This window comes from Macrobrachium nipponense, chromosome 12, assembly GCF_015104395.2.
Source record: "Macrobrachium nipponense isolate FS-2020 chromosome 12, ASM1510439v2, whole genome shotgun sequence".
Taxonomy (NCBI): domain Eukaryota; kingdom Metazoa; phylum Arthropoda; class Malacostraca; order Decapoda; family Palaemonidae; genus Macrobrachium; species Macrobrachium nipponense.
In genome coordinates, this window is record NC_087205.1 from 32,895,695 (window position 1) to 32,912,028 (window position 16,334).

At 41.5% G+C, this 16,334-nt stretch overlaps 1 pseudogene; it reads left to right on the forward strand.

Moving 5' to 3' along the window:
- Positions 1-16,334, forward strand: part of LOC135224773 (uncharacterized) — a 406,804-nt pseudogene that overhangs the window by 212,189 nt on the left and 178,281 nt on the right.

Here is a 16,334-nt window from a genome sequence, read left to right on the forward strand (position 1 = left end):
CACGAGCCAATCCAATGCCAATCAAATCTCCCACTACAAAACCCTCCAAGAGGGGAGCCGTCCCACAGAGAGAGCAGCTCGTACTACTACTACTCCATCCCATGCTGCCGACTGCTGCGCCTCTGGTGGCCATCCTGAAGTTAGCAGACAATCTTGAGCGAAGGGATGGGATAGGGTGGGATTTCGCTGGCGACACGAGCCAATCGCCAGAAATAGATTTTTCCTTACGTCAAAATCCTTCTGGGCTCAGCTCGTGTCGCTTGCGCGAAAATCGTACCAGAGAACAGCACAAGATTGTATATAAGGTGAACAAGTAATAAAAATAAAAATAAAATAGGTCTCAAAAATAAAAGATAAAATATAAATGAATGAATATAATTGCTAAAAAGATACATATACACAGTAAATTAAAATTAAAACTATGCTTAAATTACCCTTAAAACTAATTATGTTAATACATAAGGTATTTACATATATATAGGTACAATGATTGCATATCATCAATGAAATCTGTGTAAGAAAAATGTATCAAAAGAGTAATAGCAATTAATATAAAAATACATAAATCGTTGAGCAATCACAAAAATATCTATCAGGAATGTATATGACTTAATATACAAACCCGTAACCATTGTAATATGATGTATCCCTAGCATAAAAATAGGGTTAACATCTATGAGATCAATATTGTAATCATCTGTGAGTGTCCCTAACCCGACAAAAGGGGCACTATACAATCATAAAGCAGCTAAGACACCAAGGTGAATGCTAATGAACAAGGTAGGAATAGACGAACTGTTGGGTGAGGCATGTAGAAAGGAGGACTGAATCTTCTACTACAATTTAGCTAGAGTCAGGGGAAACTATGTTACCCGCTGCTACTGCTGGGAATTTCAGAGCTTCCAAGGACTTCAGGTAGTGACGTTTGAACACTGTCGGCGATTTCCATCGGTATACTTTTTTAAATCATCAAAGTTCATATGTTGGAAGTAATTAATTGAGGTGGCTACTGCCCTGACATCATGTGCTTTTGGGAAAGAGTCAGGATTGGCTTGTTTAATAAAGTACAGGATTTGTTGCCTGATGCCTTTAATGGATAAAGTACCACCTTTTTCCCTCTTAAAGAGGGGCCCCGATGAGGATGAGGAGGTCCTGGATAGAAAGGCTCGTAAGGTTGAAACTGGACAAAGGGATACATCTTGTGGAAGGGGTAGTACCTTCCAAGGTTCCCACCTCATCAAAGGATCTTCATTCTTTGCTAAAAAGCTACGTTCCGGAGAAAAAAGTAGAACTTCCCCTGTGGGAAGGAATTGAATATGATCCGGATCTCTGGATAAAGCCGACAGTTCTGAAATTCTTGCTCCTGAAGCTAGGCTTAATAAAAATAAGGTTTTTCTTAGGAGCATCATAAACGAGCATGTGTCATTATTGGTTCGGAAGCCAGTTTTAGAACATCGTTTAAGAACATGAAACTGACGTAGGCCTCACAGAAGGCCTAAGTCTAGCACATGCCTTAGGATAGACGAGAAGTAGGCATCCGTCAAGTCTATGTTAAATCCAAATTGAAATATCTTTTTCAATGCTGACTTGTTAGTCGTAATCGTGCTAGCTGCTAAACCTTTTTCAAATAAGGATCTGAAAAAGGATATAGCAGAATTAACTGTCATGATTCTGATATCTGACTCTCTCAGGAAGGTTGCTAACTTTTTGACAGCAGCATCATACTGCCTCAAAGTTGAATCCCTTTTATCGGATTCCAGGAAGAGAATATTCTGAGGGTCAATATTCGCATCTCTTTTTGCCGCAAACTTCATGAAATCCATAAAGTTAGGGTTTTGAGAATCCCTGAGGAAGCGAACACAGTCTTCGTTTGTACTGACTGGGAGAGCTTGGGGACTGGGGATCCGAAGGGGACGAAGACCCAGTTCCAGAATCAGGGGGTACCAATTGCTCTTCGGCCAGTCTGGGGCTACTAGAGCCACTCGACCCTTGAATGTCCTGAGTTTGTTCAATACTTTCATAAGGAGATTCACTGGAGGGAAGACGTAAATCTTCCCCCAGTTGTTCCAGTCTAGAGCTAGGGCGTCCGTGGCGTAAGCCAGAGGGTCCAGGTTGGGGGCTACATAACACGGTAGTTTGTGGTCGCTTGGGATGCGAAGAGATCCACCTGTAGCCCTGGGACTCTTGAAGGATCCATTGAAAACGAACTGTCGTCTAGTGACCATTCCGATTCTAGGGTACTGATCGGGATAGGGCGTCTGCTATGACGTTTCTCACTCCAGCTATGTGGGTGGAGGAAAGATGCCAACTGAATTTGTCTGCCAGGGAGAAGATGGCTATCATGACGTGATTTAGATGACGTGACTTGGAGCCTCCTCTGTTTATGCAATGTACTACCACTGCGCTGTCCAGGACTAGCTTTATGTGGGACTACTTTGGTGGGAAGTAATCTTTCAGAGTCAAGAACACTGCCATTGCCTCCAGTACGTTTATATGAACTGACGGAACTGGGGTGACCAAATCCCTTGGACCTTTTTGACTTGGGAGTACCCTCCCCCCAGCCGCTTAAGGACGCGTCTGTGTGGATGGTGATCCCTGGTGGAGGAACTGAAGGGTACTGACACTGATAGATTCTTGACTTTTGCCCACGCCGAAGCCGATTCTTTAGAATCAGAGGCACTGAGGATAGCTTGTCCTGGACCTGACATTTGCTCGTGAGCGCCAGATCCTGGTTAGGTCTTTCAGTTTGGCTTTCATCAAGATGTTCGTTACTGATGCAAACTGGAGAGAGCCGAGGATCCTTTCCTGAGCTCTCCTGGATGCTATTTGTGACTTAGAAATTGCTTGACTGACTTCGCTATTTCTTTCCTTTGGTAGATGGAATCGACAGAGTGTGTGAGGATAGATTCCATTGAATGCCTAGCCACTGAAAGTTTGACTCTGGAGTGAGTCTCGACTTGGACTTGTTTATCTTGAATCCTAGATATTCTAGGAACTGGATCACTTTCAGTGTGGCCTTGTTGCATTCTTCGACTGATGGGGCCCAGATCAACCAATCGTCGAGATACGCCACTACCATAATCCCTTGCGCTCTGAGCTGTTGCACTACTACTTCCGCTAGCTTCGTGAACACCCTGGGTGCCACGTTGAGCCCGATGGAACTACCTTGAAGGAGAATGTCTGATCTCCTATCTTGAATCCCAGATACGGACGGAAGTGTCTTGCAATAGGGATATGATAGTATGGCGTCTGTAAGATCGATAGAGGTGGTGACGGCCCCACGGGGAAGTAAGGTCCGCACCTGTGAGATCGTGAGCATCTTGAACTTGTCGCAGCGGATGGCTAAGTTTAAGCTGGGACAAGTCTAAGATTACCCTTCTTTTGTGTGAGCCTTTCTTTGGCACGCTGAACAAGCGACCTTGTTGAAATTTTAACCTCTTGACTTTGCTATAGCTCCTTTCTGAAGGAGGTCTCCGCGTACTCTGTCAATTCTTTGGTAAGGAAGTTGACGGAAAGGTCTGGCTGGAGGTGGGTTCGTCAACCAGCTCCAACCCAGCCCTTTTGACACTATGCTCTGAGCCCACTGGCTGAAGTTCCACCGGTGGCGAAAAAAATGAAACAGCCTCCCTCCTACCTGAAGTTCTTCATTGGTTCTGGTAACCACCTCGGCCTCCTCTGAAGTGCTTTCCCCTATTGAAGGGGCCTCCCGATCCTCTCCCACGAAAGGACCGCTTACCTCTGCCTCCCTTACCCGAGCGGTCATACTTCTGAGAAGTTGACTCTCGAAGGCTTGATTGTAAGCTGGAGAGATGGCGTATGAGGTGGAGGGTTGAGGCTGAGGGGATATCACATAAATTGGCTGTGATTGACCTTTAGACGTGGAGGGTTGGGCTGTCTGCACTAACGCATTGCTGGAACTTGTTGAGGAAAGCGTGGTTGCTTCTTTGGTAAGGTTGGAAACGTCTGGGTTTCCTCTGTCCCTTACCTTTAGGTGTCAGGTCTTGCCTCCTCCTAGCCGTAAGACCCCAACGGTCTTTAAGGCTCTGGTTCAAACCTCGTAGCCTCTGCCTGTACTTCCTTAACCATAGCCTCTGGGAAGAGATCTGCGCCCCAGATGTTAGAAGAGAGTAACCTATTCGGTTCATGTCGAATGGTTGCCTCTAGCAGGACATGCTTTCTACAATTCGTTCTTAGCAGTGGCAAACTCGAACATATCTGACTGCACCGTTTGAGTCAGGGCCTTTGGTCATAAGCTTAAAAAATTGGTTCTGAACCATAAGCCATGGTTGCTACTCGACATAGTCCATCGAGTTGATTGATCTGCAGTCGTGATTTTGAGTCAAATTCAGCCTGAATAAGACTATTCTGGGAGCCTGGGTAGCTTTTCACCAACTGCTCCATAGCACAGTCCGGTTTGAGTTTGCCAGCTGAGAATGTATTCGGCAAGTCTTCCCACAATTCTCCGATTGAAGGGAGCAACGGAGATGATGGGATCTGCTTCTTTCAACTGAGGCATGGGTTCCCCCTTCTGGGCTGCTGAGATGGTCGACCTTGCTATCTTGGTTAGGAACGGGAGCGGGGTACTCTCATCCATTGTGAAAATGGTAAAGGGGACTTTTAAATGGTTGTATCTTGGTGTTCGAACAATCCATGTCCTCTAACATCTGAGCCATTCTCTCTGAGCCTGGTCTCGAGAATAGAGGACTGTCTCCTTTGGTACCCTATCGTCCCGAACCATAGCCGAAGGCGTGAGCCTTGCGTAGCCTATGAAAGGAGGCTGTAGGCCTTCCGGGTAGAACTCGAAGTCCTCTATTCTTCGAGTTCCAAACTCCGGTATGGAGATGAGACCATCCTGGAAGGGGGCGTATGACGCTACTCTCCAAGGGTTGTTCATGGAGAAAGCGGGAAGCGAGTCATACGGAGGAAGCTGAGATCCACTAGTGTTGGAGAGTGAGGGAGAGGCTAGAGGGGCTTCTCTTAGCCCGGCTATAACAGAATCCTGAGAAGTGATCCTGTCTGACAGGCGAGATATCATTTGTTCCATACTACTCTTAAGGGACCCACTAGGTCGCCCACCTGTTGCAACAGGCCAGCATTGGAGTCCAAAGCGGAGCTGCTGCGGAGGTGGAGGGGAGGCTCTGAATAGGAACCAAAGTAGTGGAACTGGTGAAACTGCCGGGGTGCGAGATCTCTCCTTGGGTTTATTTCTTTTCGAGGACTTAGAGCGGAGCTAGACCCTTTAGACCTGTCTGGGCCGGGATTACGAGCCGGAGACTTACGCGAGGAAGAAGACGAGGAAGTCTTCTTCGAAGACGATGACGTCTTAGTCAAGGTCATCACTTTAGACTTGATCTTAGGTCTAACCGAAGCCTCAGGAGAGTATATAATTCATCACCGTAAAGCCTTGGAAGGATGGAGAGGTTGCAGGGTAGTAGAAGAGACACACACCCAAGGGTGACCCTTGGGTACCTGCATTACTTACCTCGACCAACAGGTCGTCTATACCTACCATCGGTTCAACATTAATATCCAGGGTTGCGACATCCGTGGAGATATCCTGGTCTTGTTCAGTTAAGGAGGCCGCCAGCTGTTGTTGGATGAAGGCAAATAGTCGGGTCCGCCTCTACTGGGTCGACGTACCCTGTCGCCTTGCCTCCGGGAAAGATTAATAGTGCTAATCGCTTCTCAAGTATGTAGGGCTGACCCTTGGCGGGTTCGTTCTTGCCAAAACCTCCGACCCAGGCCCGCAGGGTAGCCAGTGCTGTATCCCTTACTGCCGGAGCCTGTAAGAGAGGGCGTATTTTAGATTAAGAATCACTTACAAACTAAAACTTAGAGTATAACTTAAACTAGATGCCTTAAGTAAAGTAAATGATGAAAACTTAAGTATAAAAGAAGCGGAGCAGCTACCGGAGATGGAATACTTACGCCTTCCAAAAGCTGGCTCACCAGATCGTAACATATGGTACACGTCTCATGGTACCAGACCTGGATGTCCCCGTGCGGAGTCGCGCAATGGAGCATGGGACGGCAAACTTCGTGTCCACAGGGGTTCTGAAGTGTAGCGGAACATCCCGGATGCTCACAGTTTGTGGCCTGTAAGTGGGAAGACACATGAGTATCTTAAAGGGGGATCACTTACAGACTAAAGGACAAAAGAACTCCGTTACATGCCGGAGCTCGGAAAAAATTTGGGCATAACCCCTCCCTGCATTGCCTGAATAGGCTATAATCCCGGAGAGATCCGGTAAAATATGAAAGGGAGGGGGGGGATGGTTTAAGATACTTAAGATAAACTTAAAGATAACTTAAACCTCCAAACACAAGCGAACCGGACTAGGTCCAGTTGAAGCGGAGTGTAGAAACTCAGCAATACGGTAAGGTTTAGTAGAGACCTACTGTATGCTCCGGTCCATCTAATGGGTGGACTAGCTCCTTCCGCTGGATAACCAGGACTCCGATCAGGGAGGAGCTCTAGTAAGGAGGGAAGGGCGAGAGGAACATACAGGCTCGAGCTAGCCCGGAGCGACAAGGCAGTAACGGAGGGGGGGTAAGGCCAGGGACCCCCCACAACGTACCACCCGGCCGGACCGAGAAGCGGAGAGGTCGGGACCAGCCAGTCTGGGTCTGTCCGACTCCCTAGCCCCTCCGGCGGTAGGGGAGAGGGGGAGGCAGGCTCGGGTATGTGAGGCGAGCATGGCAGACCGGTCCCACCCCCGCCCGACTCTATGGAAGAGCGGGAGGGGGGGGGACTGGGCAGGCGTCTGGCTGTCCCGTGATCACGCAGTGACCACGAGGCGGTAAACTGAGATACGGTAACCAAGCCTAGGCCAACCAACTGATCAGAGAGAAGCTATCGGGAAGCACCTGAACTGAAAAGCGGTTAGTATATAGGCCCACAGGGCTAAAACCAACTGATCAGAGAGAAGCTATGTGGAAGCAACCGAACTGATCAGCGGTAGACATGGCCTCTATGAGAGGGAGCTAGGCTAGCCAGACGCCAAACTACCTACAATGACAAAATATATATATATAAATAAAATAAAAATGAAAGAAAGAAGGTAAAAATAGCAGGAGAAAAAATCCAGGAGTGTACGACTAACCCGAAGGCAAGTCTACCACTCAAAGCTAGTCAGGGGCCGATACTAAGAACCTGGGACTAGATCTGGATAGAAAAAGCCTACATAAGGTGATATACATGCATGCATGATAACCTGAGTAGACCTTAAACTAAATAAAGCGGATAATCAAATAGAGCGTAAACGAATAAGGGATGTTCTAGGTATGGGAGACCAAGAACGAACCCATCACGCGGCAGGACCATGCTGCCATGCTTCCGACCCCGAGAACGTATTTATACTAAAAAACGGCAAATACTGTCTCAGGGACGGAAAAAACCAACTAACCGTAAATCTGAGTACTTAACTTAGCTGCTGCAATAGCTGCACGCTCCATTATCGAAAATCCGAAGAAAGGGCACAAAATACACAGATGAGAAAAATAACACGTGTGGACTCGTGCGAGCTAACTGAAAAGGATGTCCACCAGAGGCGCAGCAGTCGGCAGCATGGGATGGAGTAGTAGTAGTACGAGCTGCTCTCTCTGTGGGACGGCTCCCCTCTTGGAGGGTTTTGTAGTGGGAGATTTTCTATTGGCATTTGGCTCGTGGTAGTGGTCTCACTCGCCTAGTGTTCATACCGACACCCTCCTAGAGGGTGAGCGAGTCAGTTATACTGACCTTTATTTTTCTTTATTTTATTTATTTCTCTGGTATGTTAGTACATTTACCCTAGAAATAATAGATTAAAGATATTTCGCGCAAGCGACACGAGCTGAGCCCAGAAATAGATTTTTCCTTCGTCAAAATCCCTTTTTTTATATTTTTATGGGGGCTCGTTCGTAACCACAAAACATCGTAAGTCAAAACCGGCGTAAGCCAAGGACTCCCTGTACTTACCAAGTAATTACATGACAGGAGCCCTCCCTCCTCCCCTCACATGGACATAAGGGCACAAACGAATTGGAGCTCTTAGTCCCAATAGTGGGCAGACCATGTTAACTACACCTGGAAAATTCTAGTGCTAATTTTGAATTTTATGCTGGCATAGGTAGGAAGCTCTTAGCTATGTAATTACTTGGTAAGTATATGTAAAACTTGAACTTTATTATAAAGTAATTTTTATCATAAAAATTTAATTTTTATGTACAATATAATGTATATCCTAAATGGCCTCATTAGCATGTTTATTGTGGAGCAGGCTTAGTAATATATAATCTAATCTTTTGGATTCCTTTTTTTGTATTTTGAATTTTGCCCGATTCTCATAATTGTTTGAATACTGTATTTGACTTCACAGAATGGAATGAGAGCGTTACGTCAGCTAAAGTACCTCGAAGAACTTAATGTTTCTCATTTGGAAGCAGTATCATCAGAGAGTATTGAAGAAGCACTTGGGAAAGAACCTAGACCAGAGTTGAAGTGGCTTAACATAGCATCACTTGATCTCGAATGGGGGGCTGTTGCCAGCATTGCTACAATGGCACCAAACCTAGTGCACCTTGATGTGTCTATGTGTGTCACAGGTGTCAATGATAAAAGTGTTCAGGTATTTTTTCTTGTATTTTTTTAACGTATAAACTTTTTTATAGTGTAGTTGCTGTCTCATCCTCAAAGAGTTACCCTTTCTTGGTCTATCCAGAACTCCATGGTGACCAGGCTAATGTCAAAGAATTTTCTTTTAGCTATAAATGGACTCGGGATAAGAGGGCACTTCCTCTTATCCTCAGTGAATGCTAAACCCAGTTTACCTATGTCAAAACCCACAAGAAGAAGAAGTGGCTATGTGCATATGCACCATATATATATGACCAAAAATGGACCAAAAAGCCTTTCTTTTCTCTGGTTGGTAAAGTACTATTTACTGAAATCAGAGCTCTGAGAATTTTGCTCCTTGCTTATTGACATCAATACTGAGGATCATGGAAACATCTAAGTTGAAAGCTAAGTGTATAATTTTAAGTTCCAGTTAAAAATTTTTTAGTTTAGACTGGAACAATGATTTACTTGTGTGTGAAAAGCTGTTAACCAAAAATCTATTTAGCTTTACACTGTGGAACAATGATTTACTTTTGTGTGAAAAGCTGTAAACCAGCTTTTTCACGAGCACACATCGGCGCTTCTCACGATTTAAGATTGTTATTTGTAGAAGCGCAAGTTGTCTTGAAGAATTTATCATTCTGTTTAGAAATTTTATCTAAGAAATGTTTCACAATTATTACTATTAATTAGTAAGTTACTGTTTTATATAGTAGACCAAATACAGTAAGCCAAATAGTAGTATGAGGTAATAGACTAACTCGAAGGCTACAAATTACACCTGGTTAATCCCAAACCTTTAAAGGTGAATTAATTAATCAGGATTAGACGATATCCTATACAAGGTGACGGACTTTAAAGTTTCACATTAATAAGTTACTGTTTTATATAGTAGACCAAAAACAGTAGACCAAATGGGCTGAGGCAGTAGCCTATCTTGAAGACTACAAATTACACCTGGTTAATCCCATTCCCTTAGAGGTAAATTAATTAATCAGGATTAGACAATAACCTATACTAGGTGGTATCCTAACTATATAGTTGCACATTAGAAAGTTACTGTTTTACATAGTAGACCAAATAGCCTAGGGCTAGATATAAACCACCTTGGTTAGAAAAAAAAATGTTAGAATAACTGAGTTTAAATGAGTAAGTTTTTGATTTTATATAGCTTTTACATTATACATTATGAATGATCTAGAATAATCTGGATTAGGTAATACCCTGTACTAAGCTAAGAGAGAACAATTTGTGAAATATCCTGTTGTTGGTCTTGTTAAGTGGTAGTTTAGCCAAAATAGCTTAGGATTAAATATGCCGTAAACAGTATCCTAGAGGTTGATACTGATATGGTAATCTATTGGTAAGGCTACATAGTAGTGGAGTTCTCATGTAGCCTATATCCTTAAAGGTGATAAAAACTGAGAACAAGCTGTAGTCTAACCAGATTAAGTAGGAACCCCCTTTCTAAGGGAGCATCCTACCAGTAGCTTAAAAAACATCAATGGCCAAATATCAGGTAAGGAAGATCTTGGCCACAGAAAATGGAAAGATAGATTTTAAAAATTACTCATTTTCTTTTTGGTTTATGTCCTTAAAATTTTGAGTAAGCTGATAATAGTCAGTGACCTAGAATAGGTTTTGTGGAAACCCTCTAAGAATTCCTTTATTCCTAGTTTAATATATATTATTCTATAAGCAATAACCCTCTTACGCCGAAGCGGTAAAAAAAAAATTGTCTCCCGTGTGCTGGAGGTGTTTCAGAGTGAGCGCGGAAGCGGAAAAAATATTTTTTTCAAAAAATCACAGCGCGCGTAGTTTTCAAGATTAAGAGTTCATTTTTGGCTCCTTTTTTTGTCATTGGCTGAAGTTTAGTATGCAACCATCAGAAATGAAAAAAATTATCATTATCATATATAAATAATGCGATATATGATAGCGCAAAACGAAATTTCATATATAATTGTATTCAAATCGCGTTACTTTTTTTCCGTTGTAATGTACACTAAATTGCGATCATTTTGGTATATAACACATTGTAAAACAATAAAAGCAACACAGAGAAAATATTATCACAAAATAATGCATGAATTCGTAATGTGGGACATAAATATTTTTTTTCAAAAATTCACCATAAATCTAAATTGTCCTAGAGACTTCTAATTTCTTTCAAAATGAAGACAAATGATTGAATATTACTATACTGTAAGAGTATTAGCTTACAATTGCAGTTTTCGACCATATCTGATGAGTTAAAGTTGACCGAATGTCGAATTTTTTTATATATATATTTTTTATATGCAATTATTTCGGAAATAAGAAAAGCTACAACCTTCAAATATTTTTCCTTTTATTCTACATGAAATTGCACACATTTTCATATATAAAACTCTATGAAATGCCTAATATGAAAAAAAAATGGAGCAAATATTCCGGAGAATGGTAATTACGCATACCGGAGATTTGTGGCGGAGAATCCGCGCGCGGAGGGAAGGAAAGATTTTTTTTTTAAAATCACCATAAATCTAAATATTTTGTTAGAGACTTCGAATTTGTTTCAAGATGAAGATAAATGACTGAATATTACTAGACTTTAAGAGTTTTAGCTTACAATTGCGTTTTTCGACCATTTCGGTAGAGTCAAAGTTGACCGAACGTGGTTTTTTTTCTATTTATCGTAATTTATATGCAAATATTTCAAAAATGAGAAAAGCTACAAACTTCAATTATTTTTTGTTGTATTCTACATGAAATTGCACACATTTTCATATATAAAACTTTATGTAATGGCTAATTTAAAATGGTGCAAACATTACCACAATCGCACGTATGATTTTTTCGGAAGAGTTACCGCGCGGACGTAAAGAAAATGTTATTTTTTTCATAAATTCACCATAAATCGAAATATTGTGCTAGAGACTTCCAATTTGTTGCAAAATGAAGGTAAATGCTTGAATATTACTAGAATATAAGCGTTTTAGCTTACAATTGCGTTTTTTGACCATTTCGGTAGAGTCAAAGTTGACCGAAGGTTGAAATTTTGGCAATTATTGTTATTTATATGAAAATATCTCAAAACTGATAAAAGCTACAACCATGGGTTGTTTTTAGTTGTATTGTGCATGAAATTGCGCACATTTCCATATATAAAACTTTATATAACGGCTAATTTTAAAATGGTGCAAACATTACCACAATCGCATGTATGATTTTTTTCGGAAGAGTTACCGCGCAGACGTAAGGAAAAAGTTTTTTCATAAATTCACCATAAATCTAAATATTGTGCTAGAGACTTCCAATTAGTTGCAAAATTAAGGTAAATGATTGAATATTACTAAAATATAAGAGTTTTAGCTTACAATTGCGTTTTTCGACCATTTCGGTAGAGTCAAAGTTGACCGAAGGTTGAAATTTTGGCAATTATCGTTATTTATATGAAAATATTTCAAAACTGATAAAAGCTACAATCATGAGTATTTTATTGTTGTATTCTACAAAAAAATGCGCACATTTTCATATATAATACTTCATGTAACGGCTAATTTACAATGGTACAAAAATTATGTCAAAGTGACAAAATAATTTCTGAGATGTGTCACAGATACTTTTTAGTGCAGCAAGAAAGAAATTCGCGCTTGCGCGCCTGCGTAACGATTGTAAACAGAACAACACCTTGATCCGTGAACTCCCAGCATCCCCCAAGGCGCATGATTCAAAAGTTTTAGGCTGGTAGGCCTATAAGTATTTTTCCGGGAATTTAAAAAAAAACTTTTGTAAGTCGACGTAAAATACGTCCAATCGGCACCCGAGAGACAAAAAATGTCGACGTGAAATACGTTCAGTCGGCGTAAGAGGGTTAACCTAAAGTCATATAAAACAGTAGCTTGGGCTAACCAAACAAATTACGTAGTTCATAGAAGAATAGTCTGAATGGTATGACAATTCAAATTAAAATTTCACATAGCCAGTGCAAAAGGACTAATACACCCATATATATGTTTATGGCTGTGACTAAATATATATACGGTCACACTCCTAGGAAAACATGTTTAATGTAACTTTTAATGCTCAGTGCTTGGATGGTAGCTGTCCGAGCTAATGTAATATATTACATTTATATATACAGATAAATTCCATATCTGTATAATAACTTAAAACTCAAAGGGTTTAACATAGATTTCTAGTAGAAGTTATTACAAATGTGGAAACTACATTAGGAACTACAGAGGTGTCCCTCATTAACCAAATTAATACTAACTAGCTTCTAATAACAACTTGATTATATCACTATAGGGCCTCCATTATGCAGGACCCTCAGTTCAAGTGTTATGTAGCAAATTGCTCGTTTGCTTTTGCCAGTGGGTATGGCCCATACCACCTGCCATGAGCATAGTCCTTTTAGAAAATAAAGAAAATTTTCTTGGTTGCCAGATATGTATGAAACTTGTAGCATTCTACTGGCATCAAGTTTTAAGGATAAAACAACTCATTTTAAGCTGTCCAAGTGAGTCCTAGGGTTCAGTAGGAGTAAGGAAAGGGGAGATTATATCTTTCCGGCAGAACTCAGGCAGCAGATATTTTAATCCTTTCTCAGAACAAGAGCCATGTTTGGGCCAAAACCCATTAATGTCAGTCCTTGGTACCTCCCAGGTTAAACCCATGGAGGAAGTAGAGGAATCTTTACATGGGGTTGACATTCTTACTATGGAATTTAAAGTGGACATTGCCACTGAAATTACCTTGCTGAACCCAGAAGGATCAGGGACACAAATTTCAGCTAGCCTTGGGAGAAACCTTCTAGAAGGAATTCTGTCCCCCATGCAGCTCTCAGTGCTGGAGAGGATATTTCCCCCAAAAGGATACTAGGATCCATCTAACTTCGATTGAAATTACTATATTTTCGGAGGGGTATTGTAACTTACCCAGGACTTCTGCTCCTTGGTTAACAGTCAGTTACAGTTCAGTTGTTGAAGCTCAGTCAAAAACTCCGAAACTTCCCCTTACCCAACTCAAAAAGGCTCGGAAATATAAAATCCTATAAGCAATCCTGTTAGCCTTCAGTCATCTCAAAAGTTTTTTCTCAAAATCAGGGCTGGTCAGAAGGGACAACTCCTCAGAAAGGGACAACAACGGCAAGGAAATCTTTTTCACAGGGTTCAAAGAACCTCTTATAGAAAAAAGAAAAGCAGTAGTACCTGGAATGCCTATCGAGGGCAGTCAGAGGAAGAGGCAGATACCAGTAGGAATGGTATGGTTGGGGGTCAACTTTGATGACACCACAGGCAATGGAATTCTTCCCCTTGGGAACACAACATTAATTTTAAACAGGCTGGGGTGGAAATGGTCTCACCCCTCCCCCTCCTGTAAAGGGGTACTTACAAAAATGAGACCTCTCTGGAAGGTTATGCATAGAAAGGTCCTGTTAATAGGTGTCATAGAGAAACATACATATATTTGCCACTATATATGTCTCTTCAAATGTCCCCAAAAAGGATTCCTTTAAAGGAAGAGCGATCTTAGACCTATCAACATTGAACAAGCACATTGGAACAAATGGAGGATGATATATCTTTTTCTGCCATTGTTCCAGATTTTGAAGATGTTGAGCAAACTCATAACCTTCAAAGGCACAGCTTGCTTAATAGCCCCAGATTGGCCAAACAGGCATGGATATCTATTATACATACTTTAACAATGGGCGAAGAGATGACTTCCACTACTGCTGTCCACTGTCTTATTCCAGTCAGTAGAAGGGAAAATTGTTTACAGATCCCCCTTTTCCGAGCCGAGACCTTCATTGGTGGATTTTTTAATATCTACCGTGAAAATTCCTCCCCCAACATTGCTAGGTATTTATTGTAAAAGCTACAGACTTCATGTATTCGGCAATACCAATATGTATGGAAGATATGGTTAGATTATATCCATACTGAGAGACCAGTCAGAATTTCTAGGGAAACACTTTTAAATTTTCTTTATCTTTTTGAAGACAAACACCTTGCAGTTACAACAGTCATGGCATACAAGGCAGCATTAACGGAACCATTGCTTTATGAATTCGGCTTTACTCTAGTATAAAAGTTGTCACTTCCCTTCTGCAGTCCTTTGCACTACAAAGACCCTCTCTTGAAAGGTTCCAATTACTTGGTTACTGAACAAGGTGGTTAGACTTCGATCAGCCCTTCAATTCACACAAGCAACAATAGGTGATCTTCTTGATTGCATTGGCACCAGGAACTTGTATTAGGAAATTGGACTCTTAGATGGGGACAATACATCACCCAAATGGCTGCCATCAATTACTATTGTCTTCTGACCTGTCATTCCTGGCCAGGATGAGATTCTGTCAAGATGGAAATCTATTCTCTGTAAACTAGATTTAGCAGACAAAACATTATACCCAGGTCAAGTACTTAAGGTGTACTTAGAGGTCATGGCAAACATTCCAGATGGTCCATTTTTTCCTAAATGTACTCTAGCAACACTATTACCATGAGCTTGAACCAATATGACTACACTGTGTATCTAGGTGTCATGGATAGTCCTGAAATGTAGGCGCTACTGTGGCAAACTACAGGTCTTCCTAACAGTGGGGTATGCTAACAATTGCTGGGGAAAGTTTGGTAATACTGCAACCATACGCAGCATACTTATGTAAGTCACCACAGAACTTCACCCTAAAAACTTAAGTTTACACTTAGTTTCTTGTTCTTTGCTGCCAAACCTAAAGGAATTTGGAATAAAGAATGGGTCCTTGAAATGTGTGGCTTGACCCTAGACCAAAAATGTTTTCAGGTTGGGATTAAAATTCGAGAGCTTTTCGTCACCTGCCAGTTTCTTTGTAAAGCTCCTTGAGGATAAGACAGTGATTCACTATCAAAAAACAGGTTTTGACTTAGGAAAACCCTATTTTTGGTAGTCACTGTTGAGTCCTCAAAACCCTCCCACTTCTCTGATGAAAAGATATGGGATTTTGGTAAGGGATCGTCCTGTATTGACCAACAGAAAGGAATGGCTTCTTGGTCCATTTTTGGTTGTATATAAACAGTATGATGGTGCTAAATATTTTCCAAGCTTAATCTTTTCTACACACAACAATCATTCAAGCTACCCATTTGTTCACGTTCCTCGGTTCCATTTTAACCCAGCTTGAGACATTGAAGAACACCACACCAAGACTTACAACCCATAAATTCTTATAAGACAGAGAGCTCTCTCCTACCCTACCAACACACCAGATCCATGCTGCCTCTTTCCCTCTCTCTTTTGTTTACGTTTTTCTCCCCACGCTGCTACCACCTTGTCTTCTGTGACATCACAACACATCTTAAATAGTGCTTTAATACATTTTCTAAAATCAAACATGTCTCCCATACACTGAACAACACCCACCTTTCACCAGTATAGAAAATAAAAGAATATAACACTGACTAAACTGATACAGCTAGTTGTCGACTTACGACTTATGCAAACTACGACTGGTCGACTTTACGACCACCCACAACTAAAACGACCTGAAAGCGACTTGAGCAAGAAAGAGTGGTGTCCAGCTGAACGTACAAGTTTTTTTCCCAGCTCCCACCTCTCCATGCATGCAGCTCACTTTTCGAGCTACCAGTGACTACTATTATTGTGCGTCGGCAACAAAGATATAACTCCAGGAAACTTATGCCATCAAACAGAACCGTAGATAAAATCGAGAGAAAATAATTTTAATCAAAACTTCAGGTCTTGAAAG